The sequence below is a fragment of the Emydura macquarii genome, unplaced genomic scaffold, assembly GCF_026122565.2.
Source record: "Emydura macquarii macquarii isolate MOO-44397 ecotype Brisbane River unplaced genomic scaffold, CSIRO-AGI_Emac_v2 contig_3248, whole genome shotgun sequence".
In the NCBI taxonomy this organism is placed as follows: domain Eukaryota; kingdom Metazoa; phylum Chordata; order Testudines; family Chelidae; genus Emydura; species Emydura macquarii.
In genome coordinates this window covers 58339-73033 of record NW_027133385.1, presented here as the reverse complement: position 1 = coordinate 73033, position 14695 = coordinate 58339, and the positions used below count along the sequence as shown (strand labels likewise).

At 46.8% G+C, this 14695-nt stretch overlaps 1 pseudogene; it reads right to left on the bottom strand.

Moving 5' to 3' along the window:
* Positions 1 to 258: 258 nt before the first annotated feature.
* Positions 259 to 13936, bottom strand: LOC137142733 (squalene synthase-like; annotated as a pseudogene).
* Positions 13937 to 14695: the final 759 nt, after the last annotated feature.

The following is a 14695-nucleotide window of genomic DNA, read 5'->3' as shown; positions in this document are numbered from 1 at the left end:
CACTGCTAACTCACAGGCTGGGATCTGCTATGTGTGCGCTCAGGAATTGGCACGACGCTCGTTCGATAATGACAGCAAGACTTCAATTACTATACCTATCAACATATACAATGAGCCCCCAAACCAAAAGTCCAGGATACTTTATCTGCAAAAGCAATTATCCTCACCAATGCAGGAAAGAGGCAGTGATGGTTTCTTAGCAGCTTCCCCCGAAAGCCTGGATCCGTCATCCACTGACTTCACTCTCCCCACCAACCCTCAGTTCTCGCTGACCTGTTCATCCTCCAACACCTCTGACATCGCGCTCAGATACTGCCAGCTCAGCGCGGCCAGAAGCATGGCACACGAGAGGTAGATGGGGGAGTAACGGTTACGCAATACCACGGTGCCATTGGGCGAGCATATTGTCTGGATAGAGACAGCGATTTGTTGGGTCTTGTTAGAAGATGGGTCTGTGCTTGGGATCTTCCAATAGATCTGAAGAGAGGAAAAATGTCCCCACAAGCTTAGAAAATAACCATGAGAACAACACACCATCTAGTAGCCCCTCAAACATCAAACGGGACCTCCACCACAGGGGCCGTATCATCACAGAAACGCCATGTGTCTTCAAACAGGACAGTGCTCCCCATCAGTGGTGAGCTGCCCAGTTTGAAAGCTGCACTGGGATCAGAACTGCACCAGCTTAGCAGGATTCTAGCCCCATTTCCCTGACTAGAGTAGGCAGGGAATATCTTCCTGAGAACTGTGCTCACAGCTGAACTCTGCTTTAGAGCGCACTCCTCAGCAGTCAGTCTGCAGTGGAGTTGGAGCCATTAGCCAGAACTAGGTGCATCGTTTCTGAATGCTGCTGGGATTTTGTTGCACTGCAGTTTCTGCATTACAATCACTACAAAATGGACTCTAACTCAGGGATTTGGGGCAGTGGCTGGCAAGATGCAAACAACTGTCTGTGAACCTGTTAGCTCGGATTTTGACAGGCTCCCCTGCACAGGCTCACAAGACTGATTGCATGCACTTCTCTGACACGATCCCCATCCACATGGTCCAGGGGAAACATGACAGAATGCTGCAAGGCGCGACCACAGACACAGCCCGGCTAGCACTGCTGTACATCACCCTGCCCATGTGTGTGTGACATCACCTGAGCAGCCTTCCTGCAAGAACCATTTTGTTTCATCAGAATTGGATTTTCAACGGTACTTGACACCAGTGGGAGCAACAGATGCTCCACAGCTCCTTAGAAATCAGGATCATGTCCTCATTTCTGTACAGCAACTAGCACACTTCTGAGAGCTCCCAGTGACTGCAGGGCTACCTACATCATGGGATTGTGTCACCGTGAGATGACAGTTTTAGAAATAGGAGAATCAAGCGACCGAAGTTTTGCCCTGCATATGGGCCAGCTTGCACACCCATAGTAATTTAGGGGCCTTTTGTTTTCCTTGATGTTCTGCAAAGATACGGAGTTATCAGACAGGCATAAAGAAATGGTGAAACTCCCCTTTAAGTTGACTCAGTAGGAAAAAAATCACAATATCTATACAGACAAATATATGGAATTTACACAAATTGTGGCATAATGCGACACCTGTATTATGCAGTTGTATAACATGGGTGTTGCATTAGGCTGCAGACTGTATACCATCTGAATGAAATCTGGGACAGTAACGAGCGAGGACGGAGAATTTAAAGCATCGGTGAAAACAGCCCGGCCCTAGACTTCACCACTTCAAGCTGTTTCATGCTGTGCTTGTTTCTAGATCTCCAGCAATTCTGGTCAAAACAAAATGAAAGTTACTGTGGGCACAGGGACAAAGGGTGCACTGGGCCATATTCCTGGGAGGCTGGGAGTTGGGCCCAGGCTTTGGACACAAATTGTCCTCCTCGGGACCCCCGACTTGGGCTAAAAAGGCCATGTACTACAGAAGCAATAATTATGTGCAAACCACAGCAATTTCCTAGCCTTGGTGTTAGAGAGGGGTACCATGGTAACGGGGTTATAATGCCCCCCCTTTGTATTCCCTCCCCTCACCATCTGAAGGAGGACGGTGATAAGAAGTGCTTTCTCACACAGCATGCCTGTTCGAGAAAGCTCAGGATATCTTCCCCCTTATTCTTCCCTTGCAGTTGGTTCGTTAAGGAGATTTATGGTCATTCCACTGTCAAGATACCCAAATTCACAGCAAAAATGCATATGCCACAGAGATTAAGTGGTAAATAACAAACAGGGGCAGGTATAATTCTATGCCTTCCTTAGCCATTAATATTCATTTTCTAACCATTGATATCACCAAACAGGGGTTTTATGGAGCGTTGTAGAAGGGTGTGTCTTTACATCTTATTTTAGATAAAAAGTTGTAAAACTGTGAACTCTGGGCTCACTTTGTTCGTTGTGAGACCAAGGGGGAATGAGTGGACTAGAAGCTGTAACCGAATAAATGCTCCTTATCACTCCACCCGGCTCAATCTCGGTCTCTTAAATCAACCCTGCAACAGTTACTAAACTGCTGAATCAGCTGGTTATAGTGGAAACCCAGCTTAGCCCTAACAGCAGAACACTGAGGATTAAAGAGGAAACCGTGACATCTGAATATTAGTCTTTGAAACCAAGCCACCAAACCTACCTCTCCCACATACTGGTACATTATTGCCTTGACAGCCTGCATGTTTGTGGCATCCATCATTAGAGTGACAACTTGTCCTTTCCGAATCTTCACCACACCCCTGAACACCTGTTTGTTATTGTAACAGGCAGCCAGTGTGGCAATGGCCATCACCTAGGGAGAAGGGACAGAAACAATGTTTACTCTGTGCTGTACGCAGTGCACGTGGCGTGAAAACCTGACCCCATTCCCAAATCGATGGCGAAGCACCCACTGGTTTCAGTAGGGCCAGGATTTCAGCCACAGTGTAAACAGCAGAATTCGACTTAAAGGAGAGGATATAGGAATGATTTCTAAAGAACCAGTGCTCACCATGGATGACTAAAGCAAAGACAAGGACGATACAGAGGACAGAAGGTTCCTCATATTTTCATCAACTATGTAGAATTGTTTTGGTTTGGAGAAAAAAGGGTCATTTTTATTTACATTCATCTGGCAGCAACTCCCTCCAACCCTTCAACCATGGACGTCAGTGGGAAGAGCATGTATATCCAGAACCATGGGCATTCCATTGGCGAAAGACATTTCTCAGGACAGGGCAAACATTCAAAATGCTTGCTAAGCTTCATGTTGAATTTCTGTACAGTTATTAAATCGTGCTAATACTAAACACTGTGCATACACCACAAAAGACATCCAGTTGCAATGGGGAGGATGAAGCAGTTAGAAGATCCTGTTTAAAACATCTGTAAAGGTTAACTTACCTGGGGAATCGCACAGAAGTGGAAGAGAGTTTTGTTTTTCATCTAGATAAGTATGTGAGGACATCAGGGATGTGGTATAAGGCATTTGTGATCAGTTCATTCAGACACTGGACAGCCGCGTCAATGCTCTCTGGCTTGGCGAGATCACAGAATTCCTTGGCGTACCTGCTCCAAACCTGGGAATGCCGACAATACATAGCAACACCACTCAGCATTTAGCACTTTTCTGACATTCATATTCAAAGGGGGCCTGTATCAAGCTATAAAAACAAAAATCTTATTACTGAACTTCACCTCTTTCTCATAATCACACCTTGTTGCAATCAGAAGGACCCTTGAAACACTCGAGTTTTCTCCGGGCCTCCAATTCCATTCAGCCCCATTACAGGTCCCCTCTCAATGAAGCACACTGGGATACAGAGATTAACTTCTAGAAGAGAGTCCTACCAAAGTAGTGAACTTCTAGACAGACACAAAATAAAGGCATGGGGATCTCAGTCTGCTGAGAAGAATTTGACCCAAGTGAGAGCTCTGAAGTTCAACATCCATGCCTCTGATTCAGTAATGTACTTATTGCAGTAGAGTTGTCATATACTGCCAATGGTGCTGGTGCATGGAGCCCAGCACTAGCATCCACGGTGTTCTTGGACAGTGGAGGTTTCTCTAAACCCTCTGCTGAACAGATGCATGACCAATGATAATAACCAGGGTCTCCTCGATCACAGCTTTGTTCTATGATCACAAGGAGACAACAACCACCACAGATGCTCAAGCATCTCATCTGAGTTTTGCTTTAATGACACATTAATGAGGTGTTTGGATGTTTGCCTGACATTGCTTTGTAGGACAGTTACTAGGATACAAGTTTATCATTGTTAGCAATGGAGTTTAGCCCTGGGATGGATGGACGGACGGACAGCCCCTCTCCCCCCTAATGTGACTACTCAGTCAGAGCATTGTCAGCGCTCTAGGAAAGAAGAGTTTGGCCTAACTCCAAACAAAGAGACTTGGGCATGTTTGTTTAAAAAAGCCCAGAGATCTTCAATATCTGAAGAACCGAAAATAAATTCAGTGAAATGAGTCTTGTAACAGGAAGTTCTGACTAAATTGCATCAAAGCAGTACTCGGATCTCCAGTCCTGTCCCTTTCAGACCAGCTGTCAGCATCACAGCACTAGCACTTCCTCATGAACCGTGCCTAGCTGAAGTTACGTAGCAAAGGGCTGGTTTCCTTTACCTCTCTAGGCCAGAATTGTCTTCCTTCCAGTTGGTCCACCAAATAATCACGGATGATGTGTGTTTTCTGAAGAAAGATGCCCATGGAATTTGCAAGCTCTGTGTCCTGTCCTATGATAGGGTCTTCAAGCTCCAGTACAGCAAACAGATGAGAAAGGCCAATGTACACCAGTCCAAAAACACAGTAACAATACTGCAAGGTTTGGGGAGAGGAGAGAAAAATTATTTCACACACACAGACACACACACACAAGTCAAAGGAACTACATCAAAGTTACACCTCTAGGTTATGGAATATGCCATTTGTTGTTCCTTTCCTCATTTTGATGACTATGTTAGTGGTATTTGGATTTGGTCTTTGAATGCACAGTGACAGGGACTGAGCATTCCCTGGCATGTCTCTTCATGCCCGTGCTTGACAGCCAACATCCCCACCCCAGGAATATGCTTCTGTCACATGGATTCTACCACTGCAGCACTGCTGCACTCAGGAGAAACAGTAAATGGGTAAGTCATAGCTGTTAACAGTTCAGGGATTCCATCTTCCAGATGAAAGACCCATCTAAGAGCAGCTGCCCCAGTGGCCTATTCTAGTTGAACAGCTCCAAGACTTGATTGTGAGCATTTACAGCCACTGTCATCCACGAGGGTCAATTACAACATACAGCAGCCAGTCAATGACTGGAAAAATTTACAAAGAGATCTCATCACTCAGATAACTTTACAGTCACGTGGAAGGATGCAGCCCAAGTAACAAGATTCAGAGTCGACACTATTCTTTTCTCACCTTGGGTTCCTGTGTGACTGAGTGAGCATCACCACGCCTGGAGGAGGAGAATTCTCATGGTAATGGCTGAAGGAAGTGCAGAATGCCGGGCATCTGGCAGGGACTGTGCATGTTGCTCTGAGCATGCTCTCTCCATGCTCACTCACAGATACACTCACCTTATCCCAGTCGTGCAGGGAATCAACCTTCTTTTGCAAGAACTCTGCCATTCCAGCTCCCATCGTGTGACACACGTCTGCAATCACATCCTGATACACCTTTGACAGGTTCCTGAACTCCAAGGAGATCTGTAGCAGAAATCACAAGGAAATATGCACAGTGCTGAAAGTGAAGCAAAATTTAGCATTTATTAATAACTAAGAGAATGATCAGTTACAGCTTAAAGGGGCCTTATCCTGCTCCCAGTGCAGGGTTTGGCAAAATTTCCCACTGGCTTCAATGGCAGCAGATTCAAGCCCCTCAGCAGTAAACACAGATTCAGCAAGTTCTTCAACAAAAATTCCTAGGATCTTCGGCCACAGCTCAGAGGCAGTTTGTATCTTCAGGAAGACACTAGGACCTCGGACAGCATCACTTGCAAGTTAGTGCATGACGGACTTACAAGAACACTCAGTGGGAAGAGTCCCACCATGTGAACAGCAGGTAAACTGACAGGAACAGTTACAAGAAGAGATTTCCAGCGTTCTTTTGAAGCTCAGCTCTCTGGCCGCCCGCAGCCCAGCTCCCCAGATGCAGCATGTGTGCGTTGCCACTGGATGCCTTTCTCCACGGCAAAGCAGCATGCTCACATCACTCCCATCCTCAAACTGCTCCCACACTGCTCCATTTAGTGCAAAACCTCGTTCACAGCTGCCCTCCTTGTTTTCAAATGAAGCCATGGACTTGGTCTCTATTTTCTAGACCCCCCCCTTCCTTTTCTCCATTCCCTGAATCCTCTATTCACCTAGCATCAGCCTCTATCACACAGTCCTCCTCATCTGACATCTGAAAGAACCCCCTTATACCGCTTTCCCCTTGGCCTATCTTTGGTACCATGTCTTTCTTTAGAATTGTAGTTTTGTTTTCATATGTCAGATTTAAAGCCAGAAAGGACCACTATGATCATCTGGTCTGACCTACCGCGTAACAAAGGCCAGAAAATTCCACCCACTGATTCCTGCATCCAGCCCCACAACTTCTAATAAGAGACACTGTAGTTCAACATCAACCTGTCTTGATTTAAAGGCTCCAAGGGATGGAGCATCCACCTCGTCCTGGGCAAACTGTTATTTACCCTATCAGCTAACAATTTGCATTTGACCTCCAGTTTGAACCTTGGGGACATCCACTTATGGCCATTGGATCTTGTTATGCCTTTGTCTGCTAGACTGAAGAGTCCTTAAGCATCTTCTTCATGGGAGGGTAATTCTAGACAGACCATGTTGCCTTTTAACCTTCCCTTTGAGAAACTGAATAGCTGGAGAGACTACAGTAGCTCAGTTGTGGATAGAACACAGGACTGGGACTCAGAAGACTTGTTGCTTTTTCTGCCTCTGCCACAGGCCCACATGAAATTATTACAAGCAAACTAGGAAAATATGGTTCACATGAAGTTACTATGAAATGGATGCACAAGTGATTGAAAGACCATACTCAAAGAATACTTATCAATGGTTCTGTCACACTGAGAGGACGTACCCTATCTTGGGTCTGGTGCCATTCAATATTTTCATTCATGACTTGGGTGATGGGGTGGAGAGTATGCATATAAAATTTGAGATGACACCAACCTGAGATGGGTTGCAAGCACTTTGGAGGACAGGATTAGAATTCAGAATGATCTTGATAAGTTGGAGAATGTGACTGAAATCAATCAGATAGAACGCAATAAAGACAAGTGTGAAGTACTACACTTTGGAAGCAGAAACATGCACAAATACAAAATGGGGGCGGGCAGCAGTGCTGGGCAAAAGGATTGAGGGTTACAATGGAGCACAGATAGAATATGAGTCAACAATGTGATGCAGCTCTGAAAAAGGCAAATGTCATTGTGGGGTATAGACAGGAGTGTTGTGTGTAAGACACAGGAAGTGATTGTTCTGCTGTATATAGAGTTGATGAGGGCTCAGGCAGAGCGTTGTTTCCAGTTGTGGGCACCACACTTTAGGCAAGATGTGAACAAATTGGAGAGAATCCACAGGAGAGCAACAAAAATGCTAAAAGGTTTGGAAAACATAACATAGGAGGGAAGGTTGAAAGAAGTGAACATGTGTAGACCTGGGAAGAAATGGACTAGAATGAGCTCCTCAAGACTATTGTTAAGTAAGGAAGATTCTCCAAAGCCTCCACCAAGGTAACAACCTCCATAAACTGGGCATCAGGAGGGCACAGAATAAGCTGCTATCATTCCCCATTCCTCCAGGGGGCACAGCATGCCAAACCTGAGATCTACTGACATGGAAAGCAAGGATTAACAAGTCTGTCATTTCACAGTATGAAGCAGATCTGCTTTTTCAAAACCCAAAGGAACATATAATGTTTAGAGCCAAGTTTTCAGAGGGTGACCCTCACTTGCACACATGCAAAGTTTATCAACATTTAATTCCCCCCAATTCGGAATGCAGTCACATGTGCAAAGGTGTAGACCCCTTAATCACCACAATTCTGCACAATTGCAGTGAAATGTACATACATGTAGGAGTGTGAATGGACATGATCTTGGGCCTCTGTTCTTTAAAAACACAGCACTCAAAGACACTTCCCAGCTTTGACAGAAATTCTGGGACAGCTGAGAGTTACCAATGAGTTGTTTTCTGCATCCCTCATTCATATATTGAGCAATGCAGACAAACAGCAAACAGAGGCCTGGTCTACACTTACCTTCCCATTCAGTGGCAGTTGACTTCGCAAATCCTCTTCTGTGTGGCGTCTTCACTGTGCTGTGCCACTTGAGGGGGTGGTTTTAACGTGTCGACTTCCGGATCGATTGAGTGGGTCTTCACTGGACCACTCAATCGATCTGGATAGATCGAGCTGACAGTGGCGAATTTGCTGCCATCAGTGAAGATGTACTCCCGTGATACTCCAGCAGGTGTTGCAGATGACCATGTCTTTGGTCATCTGGCAATTCCTATGTACCAAGTTGTGAAGAGGTTTGGAATGGATGTCTGTTAGTCAACATACGGGTTATATGAGAGTTTGAAACAAGGAAACTAACGGCTCACCGTTGGGAAGTCCTCAAGCACTTGTTTGTACTTATCCTTGCTCTCCAGGTACCTCCAGTCCGGCTGATACAAATAGGAATCGAAGTCATGCAACATTGGGAGTTTGGTTTCTAAACTGAGGGTCATATCATCTTCTACTGTGTCCACAGCTCGGAGAACCAGATATAAAATACATACAGCATGACTACAGAGGGAGAAAAGGATTCCATATTACACTGGATTATCTACTACTCAGACAGATAGTTAAAAATTATCACATGGCTTTTGTAAGAGACAGTCTCAAGTTAAACAGTCCAGCAGCACAGTGGGGGCTATCTAGTTTATTGCACTGAATGCAGCATGTGTGATTACCTGCCTTGTGGGCAGGTAGCATATGTGTGCATTTGTTGCAAAGAGCTCATGATCCGTAAAGACCGAGTACAGGCTCTTGGGACCAGAGAGGCTGATATGAAGTTGCTAAGGGAGACAGAGGGGTATGATCAATGAGACTTTCTGGGACACAGCAGAGCAGTCCCACACCATCTCTGACAGCATCTGTGCTGTTGGAGGGTGAAAGTCTTGGGAAAGGAGAACATCAAAGTGGAGTGCAGGAAAACAATCCCATAGTTGGGGCCCTCCTTCCAGATGATGTCATGGTATCTGCTCGCACTGAGGATGCCGATCGGGGAGGGAATCCCCCGTTGTTAAGGAGAGACAGGTAACAGTGATGGGGGATGCGATCATTAGACGTACCAATAGTTGTGTGACGGGGCATGCTTGCCCCGCACTGGTTCTCCAAGGTTTAACTCTAACTGGTGGCTGAGGAGGCCACATCCCCTCAACCCTGCTGGGCATGCTGCAGCTGGAGACTGGGTGTAAGAGGGAGCCGGGCACCTGAGCTGGGGCTGGCTGCTGAAGGGAGAGGACAGACTGCCAGCTCTCTCCAGGGGCTGCGACAGGCTCCGAACCCTGAGCTAATGCACATGGAGCCCCAGATGCAGTGGCAGGAGAAGCGATCCCTCTATATCCATTACTTCAGGAGGTGTCGCAAAGCTTCATAATTATTTGTATTATGGCAGCACACGGGAGTTCGAATCAGAATTGGGGCCCAACTATACTGGGCCTGTACAAACACAGACTGCCCAGAGAGCCTGTGACTGAGATAAGACCAGATGCAACAGGTGAGCAGAGAGACCAGAGAAGACGGGATGGGAGGCAATGGTAACAGCGAGGGTGACAAGGTCACAGACACCAGCTAGGGGCATAAATGGCAAATCCCAAAGTGTGTTTTTTTCAACCCACCCAGAAGAGATGAACCAATCTGTACAATAGTTAATGTTTATAGAGACACCGAAGGGGGAAAGATGAGTTTTTTGTTCAAGGCTCTGAACTAGAAAGCTGGATTCAGTTTTTGGCTTCACAACAGCCTTTTGGCATGACCTTGAACAAGTCACTTAAATCTCTGTCCCACCTCTGTAAAACAGGAGCAGTACATCCTTGCCTGACAGGAGCATTGTACAGTGCTTCGTTACTGATCACAGGGAGGAGAGACATAGAAGTACCACGGCAGAGCCTTCGATGCGAAGTACTGAACGTGGCAGGTACATTTTATTACTGTACAGTGGACGTTGTTTTGGGGATTCAATTAAATAAATGCTCTCTTAAAACACGTGGACTCCAGTATATACATAAGCCCCATCTGTCTGTATTCACCTGTTGTTTCTTGTCCTACACTTAGATTGTGAATTCTTTAGGGGAAGGACGGTCTTTTTATTCCATGTTTGTAAACCAACAATAATGGGGTCTTGGTCCATGACTGGGCTCGTAGGTGCAATGGTCATACAAATAATACTTAACCTGTACTGAAGATAACAGACTGTTGACATATAAACATACAGCACATCACAATAACAGTTGCAGTGTTTCTCACACAGGCTGTGATATGAATGTTTGTAAAGTGCTCCACAATTATTACCTGAAGGATGCTAGAGAACTGCAGGGAGTTTTTACACTAATTAGTAAGTTTTCAAGCAGCTCTGGTGAGCCATTTGCATGGAAGGTGCCGAATGCAAATGCATGACTGAGATCCAGACCCCAACACAATTGGGAACTCTGAAGAAATTTAGAGAAGACTCTAACTCCACAGCTAGGCCTCATCCCCAATGACCATATAAAAAGCCAGATCCTGAATCAGGACAGGTAACAGTCACTGATGTCAGGACAACCAACACCCAGCTACCAGCAGCCTGTGAGAACAAGCACCTACCTAGTGTGTGGCCAGTAATAGGTGGGCTGGCTGCGCTGATGTTTAACCCTCTCCTGGCCAAATCAGCTGGGGATGCTTCTGGACTCCGGCTGCTCAGAGATCCCTGCACCGGCCAGCTGGGTTAGGGACTCCTACCGTCATTGGTCCCGTCCGGCCTGGAAAGCTGCACCAGTGACCTAGTCGCCTTGGTGGGGCCGGCCCAGCTTCACCATGAGGCTGCCCAGTGACCCCATCTTCCATCCCAGCCTGTCAGTGACGGGCTCCCACTGCACGGACATGGCCTAATGAACCCCTGGTGCCCACAGCCCTGGCCAGTGGGCGGGCGCTCACCGCAGCTCCCCGTCCAGCACCTGGATGACGGCGGCGAAGCTCCGGCTGGTCTGGCTCAGGTACCTGTAGCAGGTCTGGAGGCTGTCGCTGAGCACATCCTGTGGGCAGAGCAGATGGCACACAGGCTGTTTCTAGCAGTTCTAGCATTAATCCCATGAACTAGCCCCCAACATGTCCCACCTGAACATCCTGCAGCCTCATGGATGTTAAATGCAATAGCACCTTCTCTCTGCTCTCCTGCTATTCAAGCCTTTATGAAATATAAGCCTACCAGCTAACACAGTATACCCTCAGATTGAAATCGAGCTAATTTTGTTTAAATTAATTTCAGGTACCAGACTTTCCTGGATTCTGCTCATTTATGATTTCACAATCACATTTTCATTCCTTTCCCCACATTTTTCAATGCCCTCATTTAATGTGGAAGGGCAGCACAAACAACCGGGATAAACTCATCCACTAAGGGGAAATGCTGAAACTGATTATACATACATTGTCATCTAGAAAGAGTAAAATTAAAAGGAGAGAGGGGACACTTTTTCCCTCTTTAATCTCTGTTATTGTAATCCTTATCATTTATAACAAAGGTAGGTAAAATTACTTTGATTGCAAGCAGGGACCAGTGTTTTGTTCTACGTCTGCACAGGGTCTAGCACAATGACATCCTGTCAATGACTGGGGGATCCTAGATGTTATGGCAATACAGATAATACAAGTAAAATATTTTCAGACAGGCATGATGTTTTAGGATAATGGTATCAGTTTAATATAGTTTACCAAATCAATGCAGAATTTTACAACACAAAAGCTTTCAGACCCAAAGTAGGCCTTTATATAAAGAAATCTGTCTCCTTGTATAATTTAGAAAGTCCACTCCCCATCTCATCCCAGCATGATAGGATAGGATAGTTACAACTAGGGGAGATAATCAGACCTCATTGGACAGAGACATGCAGTTTGTTTGTAAAGAGATAAACAACAAGGTAAATAACAGTTCAAATTAATTGCATAGAAGAACTAGTATAATGTGAAGATAATTAATTAAAATTGGCACTTATGATCCTACCCGCCTTCCAAAGAGTGACAGCTAACGGTCACAAGTGTGGGGACACAGAGGAAGGTCTAGATCCTGCCAGCTGATGAACAGGTGGAAGCAGATCATACCTACCCCAGTGAGTTTCCACAACTAACGCCCTAAGTCCATGCTTCGGCAAGTCACTCGGCCCAGGCAGACGCCTGCATCCCTACAGGGTGACTTGCAAGATCAGCTTCTTAAACAGTAAAACTAGTTTCAAGAGTAACTAATTATGGCATTAATACAGCAGTGAATTCTGTATTCTCCAGGACCAGTGTTCTATTCCGCCCAGGTCACTAGTGATCAAGGACCCAATCCTGTTCCCACTGAAGTCATTGGAGTTTTGCCACAAAATTTAATATTAACTATTAAAATCCAATCCTGCTATTACCTTCTGATAGTTATACATGGGCCTATGTGAAACTACTGACTGAAAGATGAGCGAATGAACCTCCTCTCCTTCCACCCATTTTATTTAATTGATCCAGGATCCTACACTCTGACCTATCCATTATTTGTGTGTGCAGAGACTCCAGTTCAGAGCCTTGCCTTGACCAACAGCCACATTTTAGCTGATAATATACTAGAGACTTTTCTGACCAAGAAACAAGAGTATATGTATCAAGCATCAGGGATCTTACTCAGTAAGGCTAGACAGATGCACCGAACATTTATAGGCTTCAACAAGTTAAAGGGACCTTCTCAAAAATTGGGAGATCTAACATGCTACCCTCAAATGCCAAGTTGTTACAATTATTAGCAAAGTCATTGTAAATTCTATGTCCCCTCCTTCCCCTAAAGCAAATACTTCTCTACAGTAACCCAGGATTTATTATAAATCCCACAATAAGCCAATGCATGTTCAAATGTGAGGAAAACAAGAGGTCTCAAAATATGAGCCCAATTGGTAATTTATTCATGACTGTTGTATAGGTCAACAAGATTGAACTGATCTTCCACAAGCACATTGGCAGGGGCCTTGCTGTTTGGTTTTCCCCCCCAAGAGCACTCAACACAGATTATCCTGTGTGAGATCCAGGATCTGTTACTTGCAGCTCTGGGGATAGTGAAGAACTGTTGAGCGCTGGGAGATGGCATCCTATACAAACCAACAGGAGCGTGGCAGAAAACACTAACCTGTACCGGACTCTCTGTGTTTGAGGGAGGCTCCCCTCCTGCCGAAGGACTAGACGCTATTGACATCCATGAGGCTCTGGGCACGGGCACATCTCTTGGTGCCACACGCAGCACAGCGCTGATTTTCCAGATCACTCTGGAGAAGATCCCGGCTTGGGATAAAAGCAGGGAACAGGCTGCCCGGGGAAGGCAGCTGGGAAGTGCGATTATAGCCTGGTGGCCAGGGAGGTAATTCGGTGCAGGCGGAGAGCTGGGCGGTGCGATGGTCACGGCCCAGGGACCGTCTGAGCGAGAGACACCGCGCGGCCGGGGAGATGCGCGGGGCTGAACGAGGCCGCCCAGAACCGATCGCTGGGTCCGTTTCACCGGGAGGGGGGAGGGCAGAGGAGACGCCCTGCAGCCAGCACCCCCGCCCCGCCTCTGCTCACCTGCTCCAGCGGGGGCATCACCGCCGCGCCGCCGCCCAGCTTCACCCACAGCAGGTTGTAGCTCTCCCGCAGGCGGCCCAGCCACTGCCCCGCCCGCTCCATGGCGCCGCGCGCACCGGCTCCGGGGACCCGCGCACAGGGCGACTCGCTCTGCCCAGCAGCCGGGCCCGCAGCATCTTAAATGCCCTCGCGCGGCGCCGAGGTGGGAAGGGCCCCGCCCACACCTGCTCGCACCCGCCTATCAGCGTGCGGCGCTCGTGGCTCCGTGGGCTGACGGGGCGCTCATTGGTCAGCAGCCTTGGCTCACTCCGGCCTCCTGGCCGGCTCCGGGGCTGGTCTAGACGGGTCTTGGATTGCTCTGATTGGCTGAGTGGCGGAGGGGGCAGATGTAAAAGGCAAGGAAGCCCCTTTTGTCAAAGTGCAGAACCAACCTACAATAAACAGGATGGAAATTAGAGTGAGAATATCCTGGCTTTGCAGTGTCAATCCAGAAACATGACAAGGACAATCATGTTCCACTCCAGCCGAATGGGCATGTAAAGCTGGGAGAAAGGGGGTCAAAAAAAGTTGGTGACCAAGGGAAATAATGGGAACAGAGCGGAGAAATTGTGGAAGGAGGGGGAAAAGCCCAGTATATTTGCTAGCTTTGGCAGTTGCCCAGCCTTTGGACCTGAACCTCTGAAATCAATGGGAGTTGAGGGCACTCAGTACTTGGCAGGATTAACACACAAAAGGAGCCTTGTCTTTCCTGACTTTTACATTTGGCAAACAAATGTCGGTGACCCTCATCACCTAAAGAAGTTCACAGTGAAGGGCATGCAGTGAATGTGAGGGAACTGGAAGACTCTCTGAGAGATAAGAGCTAGCTAAATTGGAGCAGTTTCC